Raw genomic sequence first — 9,522 nt, 5'->3', positions numbered from 1 at the left:
TCAGTCTAGTGATAAAATTCTGCCAGTTTTTTGGGCGTGGGTTGTAGTTCAGTGGTAGAGTGCTTACCTACATGTGTTGAGCCCTGGGTTTGAATCCCAGCACTGCAAAAACTAAACAAAAGATTTTTGCAGGTTTCCAGCTGCCAACTAAGTCATCCTGCTATTTTTACTTGCTGACCATCAATTTTCCCCTGGCATGGCCTCCTAGGCACTTAGGGCAGAATGAAGGAGACTGCTATAGTCTCTGAGGAAGAGGACAGAAATGAGTATCCATCAAAAAATAACATCTCCTTCCTCAAATTCTGAGTAGCTGAATGGCTCAGCACAAGTGGTAGAGATCTTAACCTCTTCTCTAGCACCAAAGGTCCAAATCCATTGGCTCAGGGCAGGCAGGAAAAAAATGTCTTTTCCTCCTACCCCTTGCCATCCTATCCTTAGCTTAAAGCATTCATATGCTTTATTTGAGACCAGGAATATACCTGTCCCTAGCCTATGACTGATTTCACCTTTCTTCCAGTGGGTTATTTCTCCCCCATGGGTCCTCAGCTCTGCACCTTAGGACTTCAGAGCTGATAGTAGAAGGCGGGAGAGACTACTGTTTAGAGAGTGGACTTTAGGACCCAACGGGAACCTATGCTTCTTGCAGCAGCCTAACCCAGAAGCAGGGGGGAATCCTGAATCGAGCTGAGAGGGCTTCCCCGGTTCTCCTGGGAATCCCATCGCCCCCCTGCCAGCACACACCTGAGCAGGTAGGATCATGCACACCCCTTCCCAATTCTCCTTTTGCCACCTTTTGCCCGGCCCCTCTGCCTCTGATCTTGCCGTTTCCCTTTTCACCAGTTCAGGCTCTCATCCCTCCTCCCCCATTTTTCACTGTAGTCCTGGGAGGTGGGAGCCTAGGAACAGTGGGGTGTCTGAAAGATCAAAACCCCTGCACCCTCCAGCACCCCTCCCACATTTCCTTGAGGCATTCTTCATTTTCTAAGAAAGGAAAGTTGGGGGAAGGTCTGCCCAGGCCCCACACCCTTTGTACCCACCTTTGCAGTATTGCCCAATACCCCTTCCCCCATCTCACCTAGACTGGATAATTGGCAAGTGTTGGGGTAACAGAAAGAGTGGAAAGAGCTTGAGGGATCCGAGCCTTCCCAAGGGATTTCTCTCTTGCTTTCCTGCCCAAAGAGCTCAGGACTTTGCCCCCACTCCCTACTCACCTTGTAGGGGATCAAATGTCTCCTTCCAGGTTCATGTCACACTTCGGTAGCCAAGGGCTTTGCTAAAGGGTAGTGGAGGTTATGAGCATTTTGGTGACCTTTTCCTCTAGGGTAAGTTCTTTCAACTTAGAGCCTTTATTCCTGCCAATACCTCAATGCCGATTTAAAAAAGCCCCCTCCACTCTGTGTGTGTGTGTATATGTATAAAGACCATGTGGTGTAAGATCTATAAGTTTTGGGTAGAGGTTTCTGCATGCATCTCAGAGGAGAGATCCCAGAATATGGCCCAGGCCAGAAGAGGCTCAGTCCAGATGGCTGGGAAAGGGGGTGTAGACAAGACCAGGGACGTTGACCAGCCATGCCAGTTCCCTGGGCTCCTTGGCTTTCAGAGCCTCAGGCTCCTGGTGTTACCCTACAGCTGGGAGGTCCCCAAGCTTCTGCCCTCCTGCAGGCTCTTTGGAAGAGGTCTGGATTTCACCTACTGTTTATATTGGCATATTTTTCTCTTCTGTTGTGGGCTGACAGTCCCTGCTTTCTGAAGATCTAGAGCATATTCTGGTTTAGTGGGTTTATAAAAGGGGTGAATGACTTGTCTGAGAAACCATGTGTAAGGGTGTATCTTGCCTTAGGGAGTAGTAGACTATGGAGAAGTGTGATAGAGACTGGTCACACTTTGAGGGAACTCCTCAGGTTCTCAGTGTGTAGTGGGGGTGGGTGGCATGGACCTATCCGGTAACTGTCTGGGTATAAAGTGTACCCTGTATTCCTCCATGGCTCCTCGAGTCTCCTGAGGGTTGTATTTGGAGGAAAGGATAGATAATGGAGTAGTTTCAGACTTTATTCTGCTTTCGACCCAAGAAAGAAAATAGAGATTGAGTGTGAGCAGCGAATCGGGAATCAGAGGCCTGAATTTGAAACTCAGCCCAGGGTCACTTAACTCTGCATTTATAGTCTTTCCTTTTTCCACGCCTCAGTTTTTTCATTTGTAGAAATTATCAATAGCAAGCCTGGCTTGCCTGGCAGGGACACTGCCATTAAGACCCCATAAGATAATGTATGGTAAAGCCCAGCGCAAATGGGAGTTGTGGCTGAAAGATTCTAGGATGGGATCCTTTTTCTTAAATCTAGGTCAGTCTCTCTGCCTTCAGTTTCCTTCCCCCATCCTGTCCATCTGGGGGACTGAGGAAACAGGCATAGCTGTTGCCCCAGGTACTGCAGAGTTCCCCTAATGCAGATTGTAGGTGTCTCCAGAGCACTTTGGTCGGAGTACAGATCTCTCCACCCTGCTGTTTTTCCTCTGAGGCTCCACAGCTACTCCCCTGAGCCCTGTCTCCACCTTCCTTCTGCCATTCCTGCTTTGTGTCCTTGTCTCTGTCTCTCCCCTGCCCAGTGGCCTCCTTGTCCGGCTCACTGGGCAGGAGCTCTAATCGGATTCGACAGCTGAGATATGTGTGGTGGCTGAGAGCTGGCGGGAGGGAAGCCAGTGGGAGGATGGTATGAGGGCTGCCCCTGGCATTGCCCAGGCCTCCTGAGCACCACCTTGAGCCTGCTGACTGGTTGCTTGGCTTGGCCCCAGGGAAGGGGTGCCAAAGGAAGCTCAGTAACAAATAGGCCAGGGGATGGAGATTACTGCAGGGGAAACACACTGGGCACCTGAGGACCCTGTTAGTATTTGATGACCTTAATGTCAGTACCTCTGACTTTGATAAGGAGGTGAGAGTTGGGCTTCCAATTCCTCTGGCTTCTTTTTCTTCTCTCCTCTTGTTGAGAAATACATTCATTTTTCCCATCCAGCCCTTTTGGCCAGTACCTTCTTATGGGGTCACATCTGGGAGCTGCTGGGGGTACCATGTGTCTGCGTTCATCTGGGTCATTTCCTCCCCTCTGAGGTATTTCTCTCATTCACTCTCTGGGCTAGGTGCCAGGACTCCTGGGTTTCCCGCCTGCTTCATGGACCGGGCTCCCTTGCAGGCCTCCAGAGAGTCACTAAGCTGATTTCCTGCCTCCTGTATAGGGAGGGCATTCCCCTAGGACTGGGAGGTGTCAGGAATCCCAGGTGGGGTGGGGTGAGGGCACTGTAGTCCCTGGCACCATAGCACCCAGGCTTCTCCCTCATAGCCTCTGACTCAGCTTGGGGGCAGCGCATGCCCAACCTGGCAGGCATGGCCTGTTCTCGCCTCCAGGCTTCTATCTTTACATGTGGGTAGCCAATATCTTCTGCTATCCTTTTTAGTTTTTTTCCCCATGGTATCTGGGGTGGCCATGGAAACCCCTGTATCTGCACCCGTGTGTTTTGGGGAGCAGGGGATTAGCATAATTGAGGTTGGGGCACTATTTGTCTTCCCTCCAGCTGGGTCAGGATAAAGAAAACTGGCACAAACTTCTCTACACCAATTCCCTCTGCCTCAAAAGAGCAGCCAGTGGAGCCAGGACCTGCCCTTGTGATGCCCACAATGTGGTTGGCACTGATTTGTCAGAAATTGGGAAGGTTTCCTTCTAGACCACTTTCGTCCTTTCTCCTCCTCCCACAGAGTAGGGGCAGCTCTGTGATGTAGGCACTTATGGGCAAACCTCCCCCTAGGGAAGGGGTGTGTGATGCCCCTGACATGGCCAAGTTGGCACTGGCCCCAGGTTGGAGTGCTGGACATGGTTCTGAGCTGGGAGTTGGTGGGGGAGGACAGGGCATGAGCATCCCTGCCCCCCTCATTTCCTGCTCTTTGGGCAGCTGTGGGCGAGAAAGGCTGCAGGGACTATTTTTAGTTGGTCTGTCCCCTGGCAGGAGGGACGTGCAGAAAAGCACGGGGCAGGCAGAGGGGCTGGCCAAGGTGAGGGTAAGAGGCAGGCAAAGGAGTATGTGGGGGCACAGATTGAGGCATGTTGAGCATGAGCAAGAGCTTGCTGAGAAGGGTCTGACCAGGTAGACGGGCTGGACTTGGCAGGGGGAGTCCTGTGACCCTTCAAGGCTCTCTGTCCAACTTTATGGAACTGGAAGGGACTTTAGAGGTTACCAAGGTTACAGAGGTTACAGAGAAGGAAACTGAGGCCTAGAGGGGGATGTGGTGTGCCCTAGGACCCTCAACCAGCCACAGACTGCATTGAGACATGAACTCAGGCCCCTTGGTCATTTCTCTGGTCACTTTCCCTCTCCACACCTCCTTGGATTTCCTTCCCCTGCTGCAGGGAGGGGGACCTCAGGCCAGCACACATAGTCTATTTCCCTCTCTGCTTGTTTATACAGGGTCTTAGGTAAACCCCAGCCTGTTTTGTTTATTAAGTCTCCACTGTATGGAGAGAGTCCATGCCCAGGCTGGAAGGAGGTTGGGGTTGGGGTTTGTTTGGGTGGTCTGTGGCCACTGGTGTGAATGGAGGTGCTGGACAGGTTCCAATACACTCACAGGCTGGCGAGCTATGGGGCTTAGAGACACCTTACAGAAGGGACGTCCCTTCCAGCTGCTCCATTTTAGAGAGCTAGAGAGGGTCAGGGATTTGCCCACAGTTGCAGGATGAGTTAGGGACAGATGGAAAACATTGGACACAAGTCTCTAAACTCTCCAGAGCCCTTTGTGAGTTCCCTCCTGCCAAGACCAGCGCCTCCCTCTAACAGCCCAGTGGGTCATGGTCCTGGTTTGCCACTCCCCTCAACAAAGGAAGGGAGCAGGTCTGAGGAGTGGAGAGATTAGCACAGGCTTTTGATCACTAGTCTGTTTTCTTTCTTTCTTTTTCTTTTTTTGGTGGTGCTAGGGATTGAACCCAGGGCTTTGTGCATGTGAGGCAAGCACTCTACCAATTGAGCTATATCCCCAGTTCTTGATCACTAATTTGAAGGGAGCCCTCCTCTGAAGCCTGGAGGCAGGAGTGGGTATTTGAGAGTTAGGGGGATAGGGGGAGAAATTTGGTGGGGAATTGTGGTCCTTCAGAATTCAGTTTGTGTTCTGTCTCCCCGAGGGCCACCATGTCATACAGTTGCACAGGAAGCCATTCCTTGAACTATGAAGTGAATGGTGCTCCCTGGAGTTGTCCAGGGCCCTGTCTGTGTAACCAAGCATGGTACATCTATCTCCCCACTTTCTTTCTTCAAATCAGATTCAGCTGGGAGGAGGTGTTCCAGACAGCCCTTAATCCAACACCCTCTCCCCCATCCTATCTCCTGCCTCTCAACCTCTCTGGTTCCTCTGCCACACACCCCTCCCCACCAAGCAGCTCCCAGTAGGTCACAAATTATGGTGCAGGAACCCCTCCCCCATCTCCACTCAGTTTCTCTGTGTATGGGGGTGCTGATTTATCATGCCCCTCCCATCAGTCCTGCTGCAGTGTGTGAGAAATCAATAGTGCAAATGGATTGAGGCTGTTCAGCTTGTCAACTCCCCTTGGGCCTCACCAACTCCACTGGGACTCTTAAAGTTACTCAGTCCCCTTCCATACATATATATAGATACACACACCTAGTGTGGAGCCAGAACACTGAGCACAGGAATTACTCTTTATGTCCATCTCTGTCTCTTTCATTCTCTTTCATATGCTGGGCTGGTCTTAGCATGACAAATACTCTTGAACATTTATTTCCTAGTTTGGGTGGAGTGGGGGTGGAGAAGCTCAAAGGGCAGTAGGCTGCCAGCCAGAGGTGGGGAGGGAGGCAGGTGGGTGAGGGAGATGGTGGGGGTACTAGCTGGAGAAGGGATTGGGTGACAGCCCACCCCATTAGCTCTAGTAACTCAATCCCTGTACCCCACCCTCCTGATTTCCCTCCCTCTCAACAACTTCAGCAGCTGTTGGCAGAAGCAAGACTGGCAGAAGTATATGCAAGTGCATGTGTATGTATGTGTGGGGGGGTGAGAGGGGCTGTGGGGGCAGGGGTGCTGCCAGGACATGTTAAAGGAGACTCAGCCTGGGTACAACTTGGGTGGCAGAAGGAGGTGGGGCAGGTAGGAGAGTGGGTGGTGAGTGATGGGCAGGGGGCAGGCTGCAGGAGGGCAGAGCAGCCCAGGGGTCTCACAGAACTTGTCAGCACTGGAGCAGGGCCTGGTGTGATGGGGGTAGATAGTAGTGAGGGGCAGGGACAGGCACAGCCTCAGCTCACTCCAGGATGCTGAAGCCTACCTTCACCAGGGGGCGCATGTAACCATGGAAGGGCACAGCCTGCCCCTGTCCCTGATCCCTGGACCATGCCTGTAGGGCAGTGCAGTCCCTGTGGTGACTAAGTCGCTTCTGTCCTGGGGCTGGCAAAGGGCCAGACTCTGCTCTTCTCGGTAGGTGAGTCACTGCCCTGGCATCTCCCCCGGATGCGGCTGAGTCACCCAGCCATGCCTGCTAGGCAGGTGGGCACCATGCTTGGGGAGTGTTATATGTGTAGTCCCTAGTGCTTTCTCAGATCTCTCCTGGCACGATCTGGCCCCACCCATAAACCTGCAAAGCTAGGCAAGAATGGTGTTTCTCCCATGTGCTCTGTTGAGAGGTTAAAGGAAGAAGCTGCAGGCTACAGAATGATGTGGAATGTTTGATTTGGCGTAAATGCTGTCAGGGTTGGGCACAGGGGGCATTGGGGAAAGGACTGGGGTTTGAATCCCAGCTCTATATGAACTTGGAAAGGTAACTTACTTTTTGAGATTATATATATATATTGTTGATGAGCCTTTGTTTTATTAATTTATTTATATATGGTACTGAGAATTGAACCCAGTGCCTCACACATGCTAGTCAAGTGCTCTACAACTGAGCCACAACCTCAGCCCTTGAGTCTGTTTCTTCATCTATACAATGGAAACAAGAGCCTTGCCCCCTCAGGACTGAGTCAAATGAGATGGTGCCTTGAAGGTAACTGTGAGAGGAACACCTTTTTTAAATAATCTGGGAGGCAAGGGAAAAGAAGGGTCAGATGGGGCTGGTTTCAGTAGAAGTCTCCTACCCCACCTGCATCCAGGTGGTCTTGGAGAGACAACTGTTTCCCATTCTCTCTTTAGATTCCACTTAATGAAATGCCTAAAGAGGCATTCCCACAGGCTATGGGAAGAGAAGGTCTTGTTTTGCTAGAAGTGTGGGCTCTCCTAGGGCTATTTTATATCTCCTTTGACTACTGGGACCTGTCACTGGATGTCCTACCTATCCAAGCTCTCTCTGGCTTCCTGTCAGTCTGAAAAGGGATCCTTGTTTCACGAAACCAGGGCTCAGATGCTCTGCCAGCCTATCTCCTGTATGCAGGGGAAGGGTAGGCCTCCTGGAGGAGTGTCTTTCCTAAAGACTAAGGTACCTCTTGCCTGGTGGCTCTTCTCCCTCTGCTGGTCTTCTGCTGCCACTTCCTGAGCACTCTTCTCCATTATCAGGGTCCTTGGTGGGAGGGGCTGGAAGCTCGAGTTCAGCACAGCTGGAGTCCAGCACAGCTGGAGTTCAGCTGCTACTGGGGATTGGAAATTCCTTCTCCCCCAACTTCTCCTGCTTCCAGGAGTCAATTTTGGGTAAGACTGGACCCCGGACAGGTGGTACTGGGTGCCCTGGGGAGGGAATACCCCAAAGGTGTGCTGGCTATGTGTTTGTACATATGGGCACAGTCTTATGAGTGTCTGACCCTCTGTGGGGGTGGGTTTGTGTGTGCATGAATTTCTTTCCTCATCTGCACATGGGCTTACTGCTGTGTCGATTCAGAAGCATGCCCCACCCTCTGCTTCATGCCCTTGTGTGTGTACACATGTCTGCATGTGCTTGTTCTTGCTGGATGTGCATACATGTGTTTTGAGGGTGTATACATTTGTTCTCTGAATGTGCAGGTAGGTATGCATTTGTATGAAGATGTCTGAATCTCTGCGTGCACGAATGTACCTGAATCCTTATGCTGGCAGGTGTATGTGAAGGTCGTACATGTTGGAGGCAGTGTAACTGTGCATACCCACTTGCATTTTTCAGTCCATGAACCTTCCCCTCTGGTCTCAGCTGGTAGGAACTAGGCTGGCTGGGAGAAGCTTGTAGAGGCTGGAAGTGGGCTGGCTCTAACTCCCCTGGCAGGCTGGATCCTTACTTGAGTGGAGGCCCCTGTGGTCGATGGGGCTTAGGCTGGAAGGCCCTGGGGGAGGGGGCTGGGATGGAGGGGAAGGGGTTAAGCGTCAGCGTCCACATCTGGGAGCCATTGGCGCATTCCTGCCGGCTGAGCACATGTTTGCGGATGGATCTGGACGGGACAGGGCGGGAGAGACTGGGCGGGCGGTTCGCACCGGCAGACGGAAATCCAGACGGGAGCTGGAGACAGTCCCAGCCCAGCAGGCAGGAAAGGGTCTGGGGAAACGCTGCTCGCACTGCCGTGAAGGTTTTCCCTTGCGGACTTCTGAGCTTAGCGTCCCACCGACCCGACCTATCCTGCCTTTGCTTCCTTCCAAGACTAGGGGGCTAACAAGACAGAGAGAGCAACCAGATACTTCAATTCTAGAGCCGGTTCTGCAACCCGTGCGACCGTGGACAAAACCCGGTGTCCACTCTTGGCCTCCTTTCCTAATTTGTCATGAGGGGGTTGTCGGATCGGCGGGTCAGGATGAGAGGCTCTTCACTCGGGTGATGGCTTGGGAGTGTGGCACTTCCCTTCCAGTGGGAAGTCCTGTGGGGACACTTGTGGCCACTTCTCTGTCCTGGAACGTGGCGGTGGAACGTTCCTAGGGAACTCATTAGGCTGTTCCCTAGTGAGAGTGAGTCTGATCCCTTCACCCACCCACCCAGGAAGGTTCTGCTAACGGTGGGGATATGATCCTCCCAAACCCAGTAGCAGGCAGGGAGGGAGCTCCTGGCTGTTTGGGGACTGGGGACTGCAGATGAAGCATGATCCAGATCCTGTCCAGCTGGAACATAAATGAGAAACTTTTGGGTCCTCCAACCTTGCAGAGAAGCTTGAGTCCGGGTTTTCTAGCATAGATGGATACTCCTGGTCGCCCCTACTGGAAGATCAAGGGCTATCCACTTTGGGGAAACTACTTCAATAAGTCCTGGGGGTTGGGTTGGGCCAGGATTCCTCAGACCCTAAAGAACCGGAGAGTATTTTTTTTTTTGGGGGGGGGGAAGGAGGTGTCCCTGAGGGAGATTTATTCCTGTGCTCCTTTTTTACAAATGAGAAAATTGAGGTCCAGAGAAGGGAATTGACTTGCTCAAGGTCACGCAGCTTTCAGATCCAGCTAATCCTGGAAAATAGTAATTATGAGATAGGGCCTTGACAGCGAGGGCACTGCATTCACTTCCATATTTCACCATCTTCTTTCTTCTTTCTCTCTTCCCAGGTTTAGGTGTGGTGTGTGTGTGTGTGTGTGTGTGTGTGTGTGTGCTGTCTCTTATACAAATCTAG

General features: G+C 52.0%; 1 protein-coding gene across 1 annotated transcript in view; it reads left to right on the top strand.

Annotated features, from left to right (window-relative positions):
• Window positions 1–642: 642 nt before the first annotated feature.
• Rara (retinoic acid receptor alpha) overlaps window positions 643–9,522 on the top strand; it is a 43,097-nt gene continuing 34,217 nt past the window's right edge. Inside the window, exon 1 of the mRNA XM_048791955.1 lies at window positions 643–749. The gene's annotated coding sequence lies outside the window, so the exon portion shown is untranslated. The remainder of the gene's footprint in view (window positions 750–9,522) is intronic.

This window comes from Marmota marmota, unplaced genomic scaffold (genome assembly GCF_001458135.2).
Source record: "Marmota marmota marmota unplaced genomic scaffold, marMar, whole genome shotgun sequence".
In the NCBI taxonomy this organism is placed as follows: Eukaryota; Metazoa; Chordata; class Mammalia; order Rodentia; family Sciuridae; genus Marmota; species Marmota marmota.
Note: the sequence above shows the minus strand (reverse complement) of the source record. Positions and strands in the feature narration are given on the sequence as shown.